Raw genomic sequence first — 10442 nt, 5'->3', positions numbered from 1 at the left:
CAGCAATACAATGATCTAAGAAAATCTCAAAGGAGTAATGATGAAGCATACTATCCACCTCCAGAGAAAGAACTTATATTGTTTGAATACAGACTGAAGCCTGCTATTTTTAACTTTCTTTCACTCTTTTTCTTTTATTTGAGTTTTCTTATAAAAAATGACTAATGTGGAAATGTTTTATATGATTGCACATGTACAACCTATATTTGATTGCTTAACATCTCAGGGAGAGGGGAGGGGAGGAGAAGGAGGGAGGGATAGAATTTGGAACTCAAAACATTAAAAAAACAAAATGTTAAAAACTGTTTTAACATGTAATTGGGGAAAAAGAAAAAAAAAATATATATATAAATATGAATTTGTTGTTCTACATGTCACAGAATAAGGTAAAAGAAACGGATTATTAATGAGAAAGGTATAGCAACATTTTTTTTGGTTGTTGTTCAGTTGTTTCAGTCATGTCCAACTCTTCATGACCCCATATGGGGTTTTCTTGGCAAACATACTGGATTGGTTTGCCATTTCCTTTTCTAGCTCACTTTATAGATCAGGAAACTGAGGCAAACAAGGTTAAGTGGCTTGTGCAAGGTCACACAGTAAGTGTCTGGGGCTGGATTTAAATCAGGTAGATGAACCTTCCTGACTCCAGGCCTAGCATTCTATCCACTATGCCACCTAGCTGTCCTAGAAACAGTTTTAGATAATATTTATTATTAGTGAGTTGTCAGGCAGCCGTGAAATTTGTACTTAGACTGATGGCCTTAAGATCAAGTAACATCAGGCCAAACTGGCGTCACTGAACTGGAGATCCAAACAGTTGGAGCGCCATAATATCAGCCCATTTAAAAACTGAATTCTATCTTCACACATGGTTCCATTCAATCCTAAATCTACCGACTCAATAAAAACAAAACAAACAGAAAAACCAGCTACAAAAAAAAACAAAACCAAAAAACCTTTATAACTCCATTTATCCACTAAATATTACTATTTACAACTATTATACATCTGTCTTAAGCTTCCTTTTATGCATGGTTCCTGTAGCCCCACATAGTTATCTTATGGGGGAAGAAGCAAGATGGCCATTTGAGGAATCTTTTCTTGCACATTCAAATATGTGTCTGTACAAACTCCCATGTATACTTATGGTTATACCCTTTGTTGCATTCAGAGGAGCAATTCATTCTCTCCCCAATAACTCTATTATCTTCTCTTTCTTTAAAGGTCAAATATGAGTGTCATCAGTTTCATGAAGCCTTCTCTGAATATCTTCTCTTCTTTCCTACTTTCCCAGAAGCTGAAAGCAATCTTTACCTGCTTGATATACTATTTCCATTTTTCCTGGACATCTCCTATACTCTTATCTCCTTCTTTCTTACATATAGCTATTTCCATTCATGTCTTTCCCCTAGTGAGGTCACTGAGAACAAGTGCAGAGTAGGCATCTAACAAATTTTTGAGTTGAATTCAATTGAATAGTAATAACATTAGAAAAATAAACTAGAGCAAGTCCTAACTGGAAGAAAAGGATGCAATCTATTTTTTTTCTAATCTGGTTTGTATTCTTTTTAGTCTACCACTTTTTACAATTCAGACATATTCAATTGAACTCTAAAAGACTTATTTTGCATTTTTTTCTTTATTCCTCAAAAGCCTTGAGAGGGCAACTATAAAACATGGTCCTTTATTATTTACCATAATTATACTACACATGTTCAAAAAGTTAAATTTTAGATTACTACCTGAATTTTAAAACTTTTCTTGAAAATATGGCAAGTTGCAGAATATTAAAAAAAAATTATAATGTGATAAGAATTCTTATCATGTTGTAGTTGATAAGAATGCTTACCAGGCTTCTCAAGGTCTTAACTCTCATCTGATCCTACTGTGGCATGCATGCCCTTCTTCCATATTCAGAGCCCATTCTTAAAGCAGTAAAGATTTATGAGGGAATATGTCTAGGTAGAGTATAAATGAGAATACTGATTAGTTTTCATCTGTGAAGTGTTTTAATGACTATGAAAGTAGCTGAATTTAAGCAATTATATTTCTTGGGTGAAGGAACCACAAAATGCAGGTAGGTGAATGAGAAGTAACTTCTCCAAAACATCAAAACATAGCCAGATAAAATCCCATATTGTTTCATTAAAAAATTTCTAAATGGCCAACTAAAATAATGAGCCAGGGGATGTTGAAAGGTCAGACCCTTTGTGATAATTAATTTATTTCCTAGTGTGATCTAGTCTGTTGCGATATACATTAAATTGAAAAAAAGGGCTTGCTTTTCTTTCCTTCAATTTCTAACTTAATGAAATGCCTTTATGACTTTTTCCATTTCTCCCGTCACAGATTATTAGATTCAGTATAGCCTTGCAGGTACAATGCATTAGTTTCTGTCAGATATACCACTGCTAATGACTTTCTTAGCTTACTCAAGTACAAACTTGAACTGATATTCATCAAGGCAATGCTGACTTTTGCCTATTCATTTATCTTTGTGCTGAAGGGCTTTTTAAAGTTCATTGTACCCAATATTCCCAGTGGTAGTGAGAAAAAGTTCAATAAAATTTGATGTATTCAGAACACTGGGGAAATCGACCAATTGTATTTTGGATATTAAAAAAACTCTAGATCCAGTGAAAACTTTTTTTTGCTAGCAATTTATCAGTTAGAATATTTAGACTATTGAGCTCAAAAGCCTTTGGAAAAAGTGGTGGAATGTGATGAGCACAGAGTAGATTTGTTGATCAATCCATTAATCTTGTAATCTTTACAGCATATATGATTTTAGAAACTTGGCTTGTGTGACCAGAAGGTCAAATAACCTTGGTAATGTTTAACACAATCAAGTTGCCATATATCTTATTCTAAGTCAGAGTTTTCATGCTATATGTTGGTCCAATAAATATTTTCTAATATTTCTTTATGAGATATTTCTTTTGTTTTGAACTTGATATATCTTAGAATAAAGGAAGACATATTACTCAAGTCCCTACCATTCTTTGTAGATTTAATATTATAGAAAGCAGAAGGTACTACTATGATGTGGCACAAGTAGAAGAAAATTATATTAAGAAATATTTTATTTGAGCATTCATACTGTGATGATCGTGGAAAATGGATAGAATGTATCTTTATTTTGTAAGAGAGGTGAAACTCATGTACAATAGGATGGAGGAAATAGTTCATATGTCTGTTTTTGTGTTAAGATATAGTGTAACAAGACTGCTTAATTTTCTCTCAGTAAAATGTGGGGCACTAGCTTGAGCTAACAACACGTAGGTCTCATTCTAAAAAGAGTACAAATATGAAAGATCAGAGAGGACACTGAGGTGATTCATTGGATAGAGTGCTAGACCTGGAGTAAGGAAGATCTGAGTTCAAATATAGCTGCAGATGTTTAATAGTTGTGTGACACTGGGCAAGTCACTTAACCTGTTTCAATTTCCTCATCTGCAAAATGGGGATAATAATAGCACTTGCCTTACAGAGTTTCTGTCAGGCTAAAATGAGGTAATATGCTGGCTATTATTATCATCACAAGGAAAAGGAAGGGAATTGGATGCATACAATATATAGCAGTGATCAAAAACAATGTTAATAAAAGGGAAATGAGTATTGGGAAAAGGTGGCTAAATGTTATTTTCATGACTATGGTTCTTTTTTGAATGTCTTTTTAATAAATTCTATTTGGAGAGACTTTAGATTTTCCAATAAGTTAGATGTAATTCCAGTTAAAATGATCTTTAAAGAGTCACTTGCAGCAAATTTTCAACTACTAGACCATCAAGGAATTATTTTTCATGAGTGGCTGACTAATCAATAGGAACTCCTGTTCTCAAATTTAAAAAAAAAAATGCATTAGGAAGCATGCTTATATATGCTTCTCTCTTGAAGATATTTTATTCACCATTACTATAATTTTTCTTTTTCTGGAACTATAATGCTACAGAGTACTTACTAATACTATGTTTCATCTTTTTAGAATAAAGTACAGATACTTATAATGGTTACTTGTAGTTCATTTTAACTTCAGATTCTCCAGGTAGTTGGCATTTCCAAACCATTTAAATTATTTGGTCAAAAAAGTAACCAAAAGTGAAATTTTATTTGATGTTTTTAGTTAGCACTGTCAGACTCAGAGATAAAGGCACTCCATTAACCTAGGAACAGTTTTCTGTCACTGACCTGTAGACCCCACCCTTGACTAACCGCCTAAGTGTTTTTTCTTGTTCTTTTTCCACTGCCATCAACATAACCCTAAGCCTCAAGAAATTCTGACCTTATTTCCTGCCTTGTTGATCAGCAAACTCTCTTTAAATTCAACCAAAGCAGAATCACAGAATCTCTGAGTTAGAGGATCCTTGAGATGATCGTGCCATTAAAATATCATTAATATTATAATATCTTGGTCATCTGGACTCTGCCAAAGTACTCCAAATGAAGGAGAACCCTCTCATCTTCCTTTGCAGCCTATTTCACTTTGTGATAGCTATTGACTATTGGGGAGGTTTTCCTTATTGTCAAGATTAAATCTTCCTTTAATTAGGTTCCAACAACTGATCTTGGCTCTGCCCTCTGGGGTCAAGCAGAACAAGCATAACCTTCTTCCACATGATGGCCCTTCAAATGTCTGAAGATGGATATCATATCATCCCTTAGTCCTTGCTTCTCTAAGTGAAACATACAAAGTGCCTTCATGTGAACATCATACTGCATGCATGGTCTCCAGGCTCCTCTCTGTACTGGTTTTCCTCCTCTAGATGTTTCCCAGTGTATCAGTGTCATTCTTAAAATGTAGTACTCAGAAGTGAGCAGCTCAAGGAGAACGTTGTACACAGTAACAGCCACAATGTGTGATGACTAATTTTGATAGACTTAGCTCTTCTCAGCAATGCAATGATCTGAGACATCACCAAAAGTCTCGTGATGGAAAATGCTATCCATATCCAGAGAAAGAATTGTGGAATATGAATGCAGATCAAAGCATACTGTTTGTGTTTTTTCCCTTCTGTTTTGTTTTGTTTCCTCTTTCTTGTGATTCCTCCTATTGGTTCTAATTCTTCCTGACAACATGACTAACATGAAAATATCTTTAATAGGAATGTATATGTAGAGCCTATATCAGATTGCACACTGTCATGAGGAGGAGGCAGGGAGGGAGTGGAAGAAAAATTTAAAACTCAAAAGCTTAAGAAGTAATTGTTGAAAACTAAAAATAAATTAATTAATAAAAAATAAGATGTAGCACTCAGAACTGAACACAATACTTCACATGTGGTCTGAACAGAGCAGAGTACAGTGAGACTGCCAAGTCTCAGAGTTCTGGATACTATACCTCTCTTAAGTGAAGTGCCTGACTTGTAATTGGTATTTATAAATGCTTGGAATGGGAAAAAAAATCACATCTTTATTTTCACTAACCACTAATTAACTTCCATTATGAATATGAACAAAAACCATAATAGTACTGGACATTACTGGACTTCCAAAGGTGTCCATGATACATAAAACAGAAAAAAAAAACTTAAGTCCTTTGACATTGGAGAAGGTGGCATTGGAGTTGAGCTATGGAAGAAATTAGGGATCCTAAAATGTGCTGGAAGAGGAACCGAATTTCAGTCATTGGGGCAGCCTGTGAAGAGGTACCAAGACCAGAAATAAAATGTCCTGTGTAGGGAACAGCAAGCAAGGCAGTTTGCCTAGACCACAGAGTGCAAGAAAAAGAGTAATCTTTAATAATAAGCTGGAAAAGGATATCATTTTGGCAGCTGTGTGGGGTATGGACTGGGAAAGGGAGACACTTGAGGCAGAAAATCTACTAGGGAAGGGGAAGGAGGAGGGAAGGAAATAAACAGTTATATAGTGCCTACTGTGTGCTAAGCACTTTACAAATATTATCTCATTTGATGTAATTAGGAGGCTATTCCAATAGTCCAGGACGGAATGGAAAAGGCTCACTACCAGAAGGTTGGCCTCCATGTCCTGAGTTTTGGTTGATCATAACAACTCATGAAAGCATCTGCTAACTATAGAGTACACTTTGAAGTCATGGGTCTTTTGAAATAAGTTGTGAGTGGTAACTCAAAATTTGGTTGATATGCAATAAGAGGACCGTCAGACATTTATAATCTTTGTCTCTCAATATGTTGAATTATATATTTTTTCTATGCAAATAACAGGCCTTTTTATTGTCTTTACTATCTTCTGTAAGTGTTAACTCATTCAGGACCTTAGCCTTCTACTGCCATCTTACAGGTCTGTGATACTCAATTGCATTCATCTTTTGTTTATATGCATCTTTCCATTTGGTACATAATTATTGAACTCTTAGACTTCTGTGTGTAGCCACATTTTTATCTTTACATGGATCCCCATTTTTTTCAACATAAGCATGATTCAAAGTGTTCTCTTGAGAAGTTCTTTTTTAGAGCATTCTACAGTTCTTCAAACAACCACCCTGTTTAGAATCATTGACTAAGTATCATAGCTATCCTTTTTTTTTTTTTTTTACATTTTTTGAATTTATCTCTGTAATATCTAGGGTACATATCTGACTTTACATAACCTAAGGAAGTAATTTAACAAATGGGATGAAATCATAATATTGCAATTGGGCAGCATTGTCTGGTGTCTGGACCATTGTATAATCTAAGCAACTATTGTGAAAGTAAATTTATTTTAAAGTTAACACCTAATGTTGTATTCTATAGCCAAGCTTTGCTTTAAATTATTTTTAATTTTAGAAAATAGCTAAATTAATTTGGAAATTAGAACTATACTAAGAACTATTCACATATAATACATGAAAAAATGGAGGCAAATTCTTATTCACTGAGAAATTCAGTGGGTATTCACAATATTCATTATGATGCAAAGTTATTCTAAGACTCTCCAAGTTTGTTAATTCAAGAAATGTTTAAAAATTTGGGGACATATGTGAATTTGTCCAATGGTTTCTTCCACTTCTGCCTGCCACATTAAAGACCATATGGTACAATGGAATATTAAAGTCAGAGGTTCTTGGTTCTGATGTGCTAGTAGTAACTTGTCATTAAACCTTTCTAGCTCTCAGTCAATGTCTCTCTGGCTTTCAGATGCTATAAAATGGGGGAGCTATGCTAGCTAATCTCTAAAATCTCTTCCTTCTTAAAATTCTATGATCTTATGACTCCATACCATTTATTAAACTATTTCCTGAGGTTATGTGGAGTCAGACATGTACCCTAGATGTTAGAAATGTAGATTCAAAAAACTAAAAGAAAAGATAGCTATGATACTTAGCCAGGGATTCTAAATAGGGTAGTTGGTTGAAGAACTGTAGAATGCTCTAAAAAGTAAACTTCGGATGATAATGTTTTGAATCATACCTAGATTGAAGAAGGGGAGCCATGTAAAGATCCAAATGTGGCTATACACAGACATCTAAGAGTATGGAAACAAGAGGCATATGACCAAAGATGAATGCAACTTCTAAGAATGGCAGCACAAGGCTAAGATCTTGCAAGAGTAGCTTGCAGCAGACACTAAAGAAAATAAAAAGATCTCTTTAAAAAAATTGCTACAGGTTGTTCAGAGCAAGGAGGACATGTAAGAGATAAGCCTCAGTGTCTCATAAAGTGGGAGTAATCTGTAAATGTAATGTAAAAACAAAATACATCAATAAAACTTAAGAAAAATATGGCTACCATTACCGAGATTAAGTAGCAGCAAATTCAAAAGTGATTTTTAAGTACTTGGGGAGGAAATCAATAAGCAATTATAAACCACTCTGGTTAAAGCAAATGCATTTTAAAGCACACTTAATGCAGTGTTCTAAAGCCAGGTTCTATTATTTTTTTTAAATACAAGAACTTAATTTGGATATAAGAACTACACTAAGCTTTGCACCAGTGTGCTAAAGATTTTTCCATTGCTCTATTTTAGATAGTTCATGGAATTGATACTCCTAGGTCAATTACTCAAATACTATAAAATCCACTCTTCTTTTAATACTATAAAATCGCATAGGAGTACTGGAAATATTTAAAGATATTTTATTCCATATTTGCAAATTTAAAATAGTGGCACAGTTAAATAACTGCCAGCTACTCCACAAATATTTTTGAGCACTTATTATGTGCTAGGCACTTTGCTAACTGGGAATAATGAAGGCAAAAACAGTCCTTGCCTTCAAAGCACCCATTCTAATGAGTGGGGAAAACAATATATAAATAGCTAAATACATGCAAGATACATACTGAATAGAGAGAAGGTAACCTGCAAAATGAAGACATTGGCAGCTTGGAGGGCTCAGAATAATTTTCCTGCAGAAAATGGGATTTGAGACAGCCTTGGAGGAAGCCAGGGAAACTAAAGGGTAGAAGTGAGGAACAACAAGTGGGCCAGTGTAGCTGGATTGTACCATTTTGGGAGGGCAGTGATGTGTAAGAAGACGAGAAAGGTATAAAAGGTCCCGGCTATGAAGGGTTTTAAATGCAAAACAGACATGTTTATATTTGATCCTAAAGATTACAGGAATTGCTGGAGCTCATTGAGGAGGGAGTGGAGAAGATGGGGGAAGAGAGAGAGAGAGAAAGAGAGAGAGAGACAGAGAGAGAGACAGAGACAGAGAGACAGACAGGAAGACAGACACACAGACACACACAGTACTTATCTTCCTACCCTTCAACCGAAGTCCAAGGGAGAAATTTCAAGAGTCCTGATAAATAAAAGTCCTTTAAAAATAAAACTTTCATTTTTACTATGGTTCTCTGTTGCTTCCGTCTTTTATGTCAAGAAAATAGTCTTTAGACTTAGAAGGTTGAACAGATGACTAAGAGGAAATTGTAGCCAACATAGGTGAAAAAATAGTAACAGAACAAACACCTCACTGCTCTAAATGAATTCAGATCTCTTGATCTGGAGTTATTACACCTCTAGGTAAAAAAATAATCTTGTGAATATTATCACTGAATCCCTACTGATGTCATAAAAATGGGTGAAAACAGGAGAGATATTATAGGACTAGAGAAAGCCAAATATCCTAATTTTCATGAAGGAAAAAAGGTACATTCATTCTAGAAACTATAGACCAATGAATAGGACATCATTCCTGGGCAAAATTATGATATTAATAACAATAGTGAACATTAATGAGGTACTTTAAAGTTTGCAAAGTGCTTTACAAATATTATCTCCTTGTATCCTCAGAACAACCCTGTGAGGTAGATGCTATTATTTACTCACACTACTTGGTGACAGCCAGAAGACAAGATAGATTCTTGCCAGTGGCAGTTACCAAGACTGAATTCCATGCCCTAGGCTCAGCTGAGGTCCCCAACTCACCTGGTTCCCAAGTCCATATTCCATGTCAAGAGTTCCAGTCTAAAGCTCCTGCCTTTCCACCTGATGACATCTATGATGAAGAAGTGAGACTAATATCCTATGAAAACTGTTGCTTATGCATCTTTGTAGGTGCCTGGCACAGATATAGGGCAACTAACCACACTCAAAATGTGCATTTTCTAGAGCTACTGCATCAGATTGATCCTCTGCATAGGTTTTTCCAGAATCTATGGGAATGGAGGGCTCACAACTACTTGATTATTTATTTGCTTATTGATTCCTTGCCCAGAGGGAAAAAAAGCAGTGTACCATGTTTGTTTACCTTTGTGGTGAGCCAGTTCCATCGTGGCAAGGTCAACTGTCTAGGGCTCATTGAAACATAGCGATTTTTGGATGGAGGCAGAGTTTTGGAAGTTGGTGGGGAGCTCAGAGCTAATTTATCATTAGGTAGGTAAAACTATAAATCTACAGAGCTTTGATTGATGAGTAAGAACCATCATTCAAGGAGGGATAAAGCTAGAATCATCAACCTTTCAGTCACATAGGCTTGACACCTGAGTCATCCTTGTATCTTTCCTTCCTCTCAATCCAACAAGACTTGACAGGTCTTATTGATTCCATCTTCACAGTAATTGCTACCTCCTCTTCATTCACTCACATTGCTACCACTCTAATTCAGATCCTTTCACTTCTCCCCTTGACTGTTGTTATAATTTCTTAACTGGTTTCCTTCCCTCCAGTTTCTCCCCTTTGAAACCTGTCTTTCCCATAGCTGCCAAGTTAATCTTCTAATGCACATGACATACTCCTCAACAATCTTTAGAGCTTCCTTACTGCCATTAGTGTAAAATACAAATTGACATTTAAAATCACTATCTGGTCACCTTCCAGACTTATGTCATACTACTCTCCTTCACATAGTCTATGTTCAACCCAAACTGGACTTAGAGCTGGTCTCAGATCTTATTTTGTACTTTCCTTCTCTTGGGCATTTACTCACATTGTTCCCTAGTACCTAAAATGCATTAATTCATAACTATTTCCTTGATTCCTTAGCTGAAAGTAAACTTTTCCTCTTTACATTTATTTTCTTTCTTTCTTTCTTTCTTTCTTTC

The sequence above is a fragment of the Vombatus ursinus genome, unplaced genomic scaffold, assembly GCF_900497805.2.
Source record: "Vombatus ursinus unplaced genomic scaffold, bare-nosed wombat genome assembly UNPS02014812.1, whole genome shotgun sequence".
Lineage (NCBI taxonomy): Eukaryota > Metazoa > Chordata > Mammalia > Diprotodontia > Vombatidae > Vombatus > Vombatus ursinus.
Note: the sequence above shows the minus strand (reverse complement) of the source record.